Genomic DNA, 10,740 nt, shown 5'->3' with positions numbered 1-10,740 from the left:
AAGTGTCACAGCTACAGAGAAAGTGCAGTGCAATAAGGTGCAAAGTCACAACAAGGTAGATCGTGAGGTCATAGTCCATCTCATTGTATGAGGGAACCGTTCAATAGTCTTATCACAGTGGGGTGGAAGCTGTCCTTAAGTCTGGTGGTACGTGCCCTCAGGCACCTGTATCTTCTACCCAATGGTCACATAGCTATTAGAGCAGGATAAAATGTCGGCACAACATCATGGGCCAAAGGGCCTGCACTGTGCTGTAATGTTCTATGTTCTATGTTCTAAACTGGCGGCTTATCTGATTCAAGTCAAGTCAAGTCGTCGAGGTTATTGTAGCAACACACAAAACCCTTGAGGAACTCAGCAGGTCAGGCAGCATCTATGGAAGGAAATGAACAGTCAACGTTTTGGGTCAGGACTCTTCATCTGGACTGGGAAGAAAGAGGAGAGATGGCCAGTCTAAAGAGGTGGAGGGAAGGGGTGGAGCAAGATCGGGCAGGTGATAGGAGGATCCAGGCGAGGGGGGGGGTGGTGATAGGCAGGTGAGGAAGAGGGGAGAGTGGGAATGATGTAAGAAGATGGGAGGTGATAGGTGGAGGTGACAAAGGGCTGACGATGATGGAATCTGACAGGAGAGGAAGGTGGAGCCTGGAATACAGGGAGGGAGGTGGGGAGGGCGGATGGGAGCAGTGGGGGAGGGGAACCAGAGGAGTGTGTGGGTGATGGGCAGGTGGAGATGGTGGGGGAGGGGAAAGGCATAGGGTGATGGACGCCAGTTAGATCAGGAGAGAAAAAATAAAAATGGGGGAAAAGGGACTGAGGGGGAGCGGTTACCGGAAGTTTGAGAACTCAATGTTTATGTGCCAGGTTGGAGACAGTCTGGGCAGAATATGAGGTACTATTCCTCGAGTTTACCATCTTGTGTACAAGTACGGTGAGGTACAGGTAGAATGAAAAATTTGCTTGCAGCGACATCACAGGCACGTAGCTGCAGACAACGCACAGAACATTAATACCCTCTACAGTGAATTGATTCATCACCAAAACTACTATGAAATATCATTGCGGCCTTGAAAGTCTTGGGTCATAAAGTATTTGGAATAAAAAGACCACAACCAGAGCAAATCCTAAAGTAAGTACAGCCAATGTAGTTATTTTTGACCTGCATTCCCTGTCTTAATGCAGAAAATTTGGCTGCCAGTTCACACACAGCAGACGTGATAAATCGACTAAGATGTCATGAATATCTCTCCTTTTTCACATAGGGTCTTTTACATCGAGGTGAAAGAGGAAACAGAGCCTTACTCTCACGTCAGATCTGACAAGAGATATGGGAAAGACCAAAATGTATTAAACTAATGGCTGTGCCTGTTCAAAGAACATTGAAAAAAGTAATTGGGCCTTCAAGTTTGCCTCGCCATTCAGTAAAATCTTTGGCTGACCTGACTTTTGACCTCTGCTCCACTTTGTTTTGCCTGTTCTCCACAACCCTTGACTGACCCTGTCTTCCATGTCTGCTCACCTCAGCCTCAGATATGTTCAATGACTCAACCCTAACAGTCTCCAAGGCAGAGAAACCCAAAGCCGTGCAACAGAAGCAATTCCTCCTCATCACCGATTTAAATGGATGCCCCCCTCATTCTGAAACCATTCCCTCTAATTCTGGATAACCCCACAAAAGGGAAAAAAATAAAGATAGGAAAATCTTGGGCAGTTGATGTAAAAGAATCTTAGTCAAAGACAAAATCACTGATTCATCCGCTTATTATCACCACTTCTACGCTGGACTCCATCAGAGGACCCCAATTAATTACAGTCTTAACGAACTGTGGCAAATAGTTTTTTTGCCTGTAATTTGGGCATTTCTATGTGCTACATCATGACTGAAGAATGTTTTATCACAAAGCAATGGGGACAGAGTGTAGAGAGGTGTGTAAGAGAGAAAATTATTCACTGCTATTGCTTTAATGACTGTTTGGAGCTTGATAACTCATGTGCTAAATAAATTGACACTGAAGGACTGGCTGTGTTCCCCAGGCTGTGATTATTTCTTGTTTGTAGACGTTGCTTGTAGTGAACAGAGATACAGCATTATTGCCTGACTGATTTCATCAGTGTGGGAAGCAGTTGTACAGACATCCTGACTCACCTTAATCAAAGAACTATAGACTAGCTCATTCACCCAAAGTAATGAAATTGAAAACTGTGGTCTATCAGTGATCAAAGCCATTATTTAGTGAATAGGTAACAGCGGATATTCTGAATGACTACACAAGAAAGTCAATCACAGATACCTGTGTGATCGTAAAGCAGATCTGACATTGGGAGGAGTGTGTATGGAAACCAGCAACTGGGATCAATACACGCTCATCCATAGTTGTGAGATGATTAAAAAGGTGGGAATGCTGGAATGACATTCCATGGACTTGCTCTGATTGTATTTTTTTATAACTCTTAAGATATTAACTCTTAAGATTTCTTTATTAGTCACATGTACATCGAAACACACAGTGAAATGTATCTTTTGCATAGAGTGTTCTGGGGGCAGCCCGCAAGTGTCGCCACGCTTCCGGTGCCAACATAGCATGCCCACAACTTCCTAACCCGTACGTCTTTGGAATGTGGGAGGAAACCAGATCACCCAGAGGAAACCCACACAGACATGGGGAGAACGTACAAACTCCTTACAGACAGCGGCGGGAATTGAACCCGGGCCGCTAGTGCTGTAAAGTGTTACGCTAACCACTACACTACCGTGCTTGTCCATAGAGATATATGTTTTGCACGGTATCTTTCTTCATAGTTATGTACAACTTATGTATAATGTATGTTCTATGCGTTGTCTGAATCTACATGCCTGTAATGGGTCACCCTGTTAGAGGAAAGACATAATTAAACTGGAAAGAGAGCAGAGAAGATTTATGAGGATGCTGCCAGGACTTGAGGACTGAATTATGGAGAGAGGTTTAGCAGTCTAGGACTTTATTCATTGGAGCATTGGAGAATGAGTGGTGATATTGAAATATCCCCAGAGGTAAATAAATCCTGGCTTCACTACAATATCCACATTATGTCAAGGGAAAGAATTAGTTGCCCAGATTGGAGGAAACTCATGTCGTCACCAGCAGAGCATGCAAACTCCACACAGTCAGCACCGGAGGTCAAGATTGAACCCCGGTCCTTGGAGCTGTGAGGCAGCAGCGCTAAACATTGCACCACCCTGCTGCTCTCTCTGTACCTCCCCCCACCATTTCCTGACCGTGTATCTCTAACTGTACTCAGTGCAGAAGAAAGGTCATTGACTTGAATGACTTTTCTCTCTCGACAGATTCTGCCTGATCCGCTGATCCATTCCAGGATTTCCTGTTTTTATTTCAGATTTCCAGAATCTCACCTTTAACACTGGCTTCTGTCTGTGTAATGTTAATGAAAGTGCATTTTCTTCTCTTTAGGCATGGGCTTCCTTTCACTTAAGTGGTCTTGCGAGGTGGCACTCTGTCATCTGGTTCAGTGGATCACGGGTGCAAGTTCCATTTCTGAAATATGTGACTTTTGGGTGAAGTATTAAACCAAGACAGTCTTTACCCTTTCAGATCAATGTAAAAGCTTCCTTTACACAACTTCGGTCCTGACCTTGTGAGGAGTTTTCATGTTCTCTCTGTATTCTCACATGGGTTTGTCCCGGATGCTCCCATTTCCTCCCTCATCCCCACACATGAGGGGTGGGAGATTAATTGGCCCTTGTAAACTGCCCCTTTTATGTAGGTGAGGAGTGGAGTCTGGGATGGGAATTGAAGGGAATGTGGGGAGAATAAAATGGGATTTAGCATGGATTTGTGTAGACTGGGACCTATGGACCTGGGAATACAAATCCATAGTTCCTTGAAAGTAGTGTCTCAGGTAGATAGGGTCATAATGAGAGCTTTTGGCACTTTGGCCTTCATAAATCAGGGCATTGAGTGCAAGAGTTGGGATGTTATGTTGAAGTTGTATAAGACATTGTTGTGCAATTCTGGTCACCTACCTGCAGGAAAGATATCAATAAGCGTGAAAGAGTGCAGAGAAAATTTACAAGGACGTTGCCGGGACTTGAGGACCTGAGTTCTAGGGAAACGTTGAATAAGTTAGGACTTTATTCCCTAGAACACATGAGCATGAGGGGAGATCTTCTAGAGGTACACAAAATTATGAAGGGTATAGAAAGGGTGAATGCATACAGGCTTTTTCCCCTCAGGTTGGGCCAGACTAGAACTAGAGGTCATAGGTTTAGGGTGAAAGGTGAAATATTTAAGGGGAATCTGAGGGGAAACTTCTTCACAGAGAGTGGTGCAAATGTAGAACGAGCTGCCAGCAGAAGTGGTGGATGCACATGTAACATTTAAGAGAGGTTTGGATAGGTACACGGATGGGAGGGACAAGGGGGCCACAAAAAATTCTGCAGATGCTGGAATCTGGAGCATTGCACAAAAAGTGCTGGAGGAACTCAGCAGTTCAGGCAACATCTATGGAGGGAAATAAACATTCAACGTTTTGGACCGAGACCTTTCATCAGGATGGGAGGGGTTTGGAGGGATATGGCCCGGGTGCAGGTAGATGGCACTAGGCAGAAGATCAGGTCGGCATGGACTAGATGGGCCAAAGGGCATGTTTCTGTGTTGTAGTACTCTAGGACTATGTCTAAGTGCAAGCAAGCTCTTCCTGGTGTCCTGCCTTTCATTAATTCCTTGGTGACGCAGATAATTCAACCATTATCACTTTGTTGTTAGAGATACAAGACACTACAGATTGGTATTGGTATTGGTTTATTATTGTCACATACCGAGGTACAGTGAAAAATTTGTCTTGCATACTTTTCATACAGATCAATTCATTACACAGTGCATTGAGGTAGTACAGGGTAAAAAGAATAACAGAATACAGAGTAAAGTGTCACAGCTACCTGGAAATGCATTGCAGAGAGACAATGTGAAAGATCAAACAAGGTAGATTGTGAGGTCAAGAGTCCATCTCATCGTATAAGGGAACTGTTCAATAGAAACATAGAAACATAGAAAACCTACAGCATAATTCAGGCCCTTCAGCCCACAAAGTTGTGCCAAACATATCCCTACCTTAGAAATTACTAGGCTTACCTATAGCCCTCTATTTTTCTAAGCTCCATGTACCTATCCAAGAGTGTCTTAAGAGACCCTACCGTATCTGCCTCCACCACCGTTGCCGGCAGCCCATTCCACGCACTCACCACTCTCTGAGTAAAAAACTTACCCCTGACATCTCCTCTGTACCTACCCCCCAGCACCTTAAATCTGTGTCCTCTTGTGGCAACCATTTCAGCCCTGGGAAAAAGCCTCTGACCATCCACATGATCAATGCATCAATAGTCTTATCATCGTGGAATAGAAGCTGTCCTTGAGCCTGGTGGTACATACCCTCAAGCTCCTGTATCTTCTGCCTGATGGGAGAGGGAAGAAGAGAGAATGACCCGGGTGGGTGGGGTCTTTGATTATGCTGGCTGCTTCACCAACACAGCGAGTGGTAAAGACAGAGTCCATGGAGGGGAGGCTGGTTTCCATGAGGTACTGGGCTGTGTCCACAACTCTCTGCAGTCTCTTGTGGTCCTGGGCAGAGCAGTTGCCGTACGAAGTCGCGATGCATCCAGATAGGATGCTTTCTAAGGATGCTGGAACGTCGAGAAACAAACAAACTGCTGGAGGAACTCTGTGGGTTGAGCACGTCTGTGGTGGGAAACAGACAGTTAATGTTTCAAGACAATACCTCTCAGTCCAGATGAAGGGGCTGAACCCAAAACGTCGACTCTCGATTTCCCTCCACAGATGCTGCCTGACCTGCTGAGTTCCTCCAGAGGTTTGTTTTTTTGCTATCACTTTGTTGTTTGTGGGATTCTTCTGTGAGCCGGAACATTCTACAGCCGGTACACCCAACCATTCTTCTCTGTTTCCCTGCACTCCCAAAGTAGTAACACTTCAAAAGTACTTCAATGACTGTTAAGGTTTTCATGGGACATCCTGAGATTTCGGAAGTTCTTATGTAAATGCAAGTTCTTTTATTTTGTTAATTGTGAGATCAAACCATTTGACCTACTAGATGTGAAGCACAAGTCATTCACAGCAGATAGCAGTCAAACAACAACTCAGTGCTGCTTTCCAAGGTCATCAATACATCATCGGAATGAAAGGGGATTAGCGTGAACTCATTTACTGGCTTTGTGTAGATTCTATTTACAATGAAATTAGAAGTTTCAATTAATAAAATATCTCACTTGCCTTCAACTATGTAAGAACCCAAAACAAATACAAGCTAAAAAATAACACAAAATATTAATAACTCATCCAGCATTTCCCATGATTAGAGAGCATGTAGAATTAATTTTTGGTTGTTTGCAAATATTCTGGGCACAGCTCAGGTTAAATACCACTTTACAAAGAAATAAAAATAAATTTAGTTGCAATACCCATTTGGAATAATTTTCTTAAACCTTCCCAAAGGACAATGTGGATTGAAATATTGCATCAAATGTGTCTGCATTTACATACTGTCTTTAAGAGTGAACTAGAAGCAATATCTAATATTAATTTCCAGTCAAGATTACCTGGGAGGTAAAATGAAATTATGATGCTTATTAAATAGGAAGCAAGACAATAAATGCTGAAGTTCCTTTCAAAGCGTTCAATTATATATGAAATTTGACAACCTGTCATTAACCCTGTAAGTACTGAATCAGAATCAGGTTTCTTGTCTCTGACACCTGTCGTGAAATTTGTTGTTTTGTGGCAGCAGTACAGTGCAAGACATAAAAATTACTATAAGTTACAAAAATAAATAAATAGTGTAAAAGAGGAATAATGAGGTAGTGTTCATGGGTTCATGGATCTGATGGTGGAGGGTAAGAAGCTGTTCCTAAAATATCGAATAGGGGTTTTCAGGCTTCTGTACCTCCTACCTGATGGTAGTAATGTGAAGAGGGCATGTCCCAGATGGTGAGGGTCCTTAATGATGGATGCCACCTTCTTGAGACATCGGCTCTTGAAGATGTCCTCAGTGCCGGGGAGGGTTGTGTTCGTGATGGAGCTGGCTGAGCCTACAACCCTCTGCAGCCTCTTTTGATCCTGCACATTGGAGCCTCCATACCAGGCAGTGATGCAACCAGTCAGAATGCTCTGCACTGTGCATTTGTAGAAATTTACAAGAATCTTTGGTGACATACCAAATCTTCTCAAACTCCTAATGAAGTAGAGTCGCTGGCGTGCCTTCTTCATGATTGAATCAATGTGTTGGGCCCAGGATACATCCTCCGAGATGTTGATGCCCAGGAACTTGAAGCTGCAACTTAATTGTACTTCCTTTCCAAAGTGTAAACTAGACTATTGAATCGACACTCATTGGTAATGAGTCATCAAGGATGTAATGCTGAGGCTTTATAAAGCATTGGTCAGATCACATTTGGAGTATTGTGAGCAGTTTTGGGCCCCATATCTAAGGAAGGATGTGCTGGCATTGGAAAGGGTCAGGAGGAGGTTTACAGGAATGATCCTGAGAATTAAAGGGTTAACATATGAGGAGCATTTGATGGCTCTGGGCCTGTACTTGCTGAAAGTTTAGGAGGGGAGATCTCATTGAAACCTACTGAATATTGAAGGGCCTGGATAGAGTGGACGTGGAGAAGAAGTTTCCAGTAGTGGGAGAGTCTAGGACCAGAGGGAACAGCCTCAGAATAAAAGGATATCCCTTTAGAACAGAGATGAGGAGGAATTTCTTTAGCCAGAAGGTGGTGAGGCTGTGGAATTCATTGCCACAGATGACAGTGGAGGCCAAGTCATTGGGTATATTTAAAGCAGAGGTTGATAGGTTCTTGATTAGTAAGGGTGTCAAAGGTCATGGGGAGAAGGTAGGAGAATGGGGTTGAGAGGGAAAAATAAATCAGCCATGACTGAATGGCAGAGCAGGCTCAATGGCCTAATTCTGCTCCCACGTCTTCTGGTTTTATGGTGTCTTGAGGTGAATTAGCAAGTCATTAGCAAGTCGGGGGGGGGTGGGGGGGAGTGAAATGACAGCAGCATGTTTTCCATGGATAAAGAGTCAGGTCTGTAATCTCCTTCAGATTCTGATGAAAGGCCATCAACCTGACACGGTATCTCTGTTCCCTCAGAGATACTGCCTGATCTGCTAAGTATTTCCAGCATTTTATCACTGCAATTTGGTTGAATGGCTAGTGGCTCTCCAAGGGCTGATGCTTGTCACTGAAGGGAATTCTTCTATTATCTCCCTTAACCTGTGAAAAAATGACATTTATTTTGTGTCATTCATAACATTCGATCACTGACACAAGTATAATTTTCATTTGGGAAACAAAGCAATCAATTTGCATACAGTAAACTCCCACAAACTGTAGGGGGATTATTTCTTTTGGTGACTGCTATTGAGGGATAAAGGTTGACCAGAGTTCCACAGACAAATCCTCTCCTCTTCCCAAACTGCTGTCACGAGATCTTTGACGGCCACTAGAGCTGAAAGTGGGGCCACGGTTTCATGTCACGTCTGAAAGAATCTCTTACACTTACACAAGTTCGAGACTCGTGTGTCTGCCTCAGTCGTCCACTCATTTCTATGGAGTCAGTCTTAAGTTGTTGACCTTCTTCTGAAATAAGCCTGCCATTTGCTAATCCATGGTTGCCACTAAATGGTGTTTTCCTCTTAACTGGATGGAGCTGTGAAGATGGTCATATTCCTTCACTCTTTCAATCCTGGAGCTAGCCTCCGCTGCACAAGATGTAGTGCAAGTTGGTGTCAATGTCTCAGTGCTGATGTCATACCTTCCCCATATTAAACTGAAGGCAGAGTGGTGATGAAGGAAGCAGTATTGTTGTGTGCATGGAGTTATGAGCCCACATGGCAGTGGTGACAACAGAAAACAAATTTCAAGGTTTGCCAATGACAGTTAATTGGGTGGTATTGTGAATTGTGAGGAGAATGCAAAGAGACCTTGCGGAATCTGAGACAGATTGAGTGGGTGGGCAAAAAGCACAGCAGATACAGTATAATGTAGATAAATGTGAAGTTATCCACATTGCAGTAAAAACAGAAAGGCAGAGCCTGATTTAAATGGTGATAGATTGGGAAGTGTTGATGATTAAAGGAGTGCGGGTGTTCCTGCACACCAGAAACCAAAAGCAAACATGCAGATGCAACAAGCAATGAAGAAAAGGTACTGTATGTTCCTTTTCCTACCAAGAGGGTTTGACTACAGAAGCAAGGATTACTTTAGGCTTTGGTAAGACCACACCTGGAGTATTATGTGTAACACGGTTCTCCTTATCTACGTAAGGATAAACTTGCCGGAGAGGGACTACGATGAAGGTTCACCAGACTGATTCTTGGAATGATGACTCTGTTGTATGAGGAGTGATTGGGTTGACAAGGTTTTGTGTTCTTTAGAGGTTAGAAGAATGAGAGGGGATCTCACTGAAACTTGCCAGTTCTGATAGGGCTTGACAGAGTGAATGCAAGGAGAATGATTCCCCTGGCTGGGGGTGGGTTTAGATTGAGAGATTACTGAGCAAGAGATTCAGGACCAGTATCACAGCACGGACACAGGCCACTCAGCCAGTCTCGCTGACATCGACCAGAGGAGACCCCATCATTCAGCACTTGGTCCATAGCCCACTGTGGTTGAATGATTCTTTACACTTCTTAAATGCTATCAGCAACCCAGCTTCAACCACTCTCAGACAGTGCATTCCAGGTACTTACCACTGGGTGAAGATGATCTCCCTCATATTCCCTCGGAATCTCTTCCACCTTACACTAAGCTTATGTCTTCTAGTTTTATCTTCCTCTGAAAGGGGGAAAAGTTTCTTGCTGTCTACCCTATATATCTATCCCTCATAATTTTATACAGCTCAGTCATGCCCCCTCTTAACTTTCTCTGTTCCAGGGAGAACAGCCCTCATAACTGAAATGTTCAGTCCTAGAGGTAGATTTTTCTTGACTCACAGGACATAATTTTCTATCACAGAGGGATATTGAGGCCAAGCCCAGAATATATTTAAGAAGGAGACGGATGAATTTCTAGATGTAAAAGGCATCAGGAGGTAATGAAGAGAGCAGGAGTGTGGTGTTGAGATGGAACTTCAACTGTAATAGTATTGAATGGCAGAGCAGGCTTGGTAGGTCGAATTGGCCTGCTCCTGCTCCTGCTCCTGCTCCTAGTTCCTATGTCTTTATGAATACTACTTGTCACTTACCAACTGCACCCACCTCTGGAGCACAGTGTAATGAATTGATCTGTATAAACAGTATTCAAGACAACTTGTTCACTGTACCTCAGTACAAGTGACAATAATAAACCAATACCAATACCAATCTGGAATATAAAGACACCTATGTCAGACTATTATTTATTGACTACAGCTCTGCCTTCAGTACCATAATTCCAACAAACTCATCTCCAAACTCCTAGACCTGGGACTCAACTCTCCCCTTTGCCATTGGATCCCTGACTAACAAATAGCAATCAGTGAGAATAGGCAACAACACCTCTGCCATGATTGTCCTCAACAATGGTGCCCCACAAGGCTGCATCCTCAGCCCTCTACTTTTCTCCCTGTACACTCACAACTGTGTGGTCAGATTCTGTTCTAACTCCATCTACGTTTGTAAATGAAACCACTGTGGTAGGCCAAATCTTAAATAATGATGAATTCGAGGAGAGGAAGGAGAGAGAGAGAA

This window comes from Pristis pectinata, chromosome 7, assembly GCF_009764475.1.
Source record: "Pristis pectinata isolate sPriPec2 chromosome 7, sPriPec2.1.pri, whole genome shotgun sequence".
Classification (NCBI taxonomy): Eukaryota; Metazoa; Chordata; class Chondrichthyes; order Rhinopristiformes; family Pristidae; genus Pristis; species Pristis pectinata.
This window is presented reverse-complemented; position numbering follows the sequence as displayed.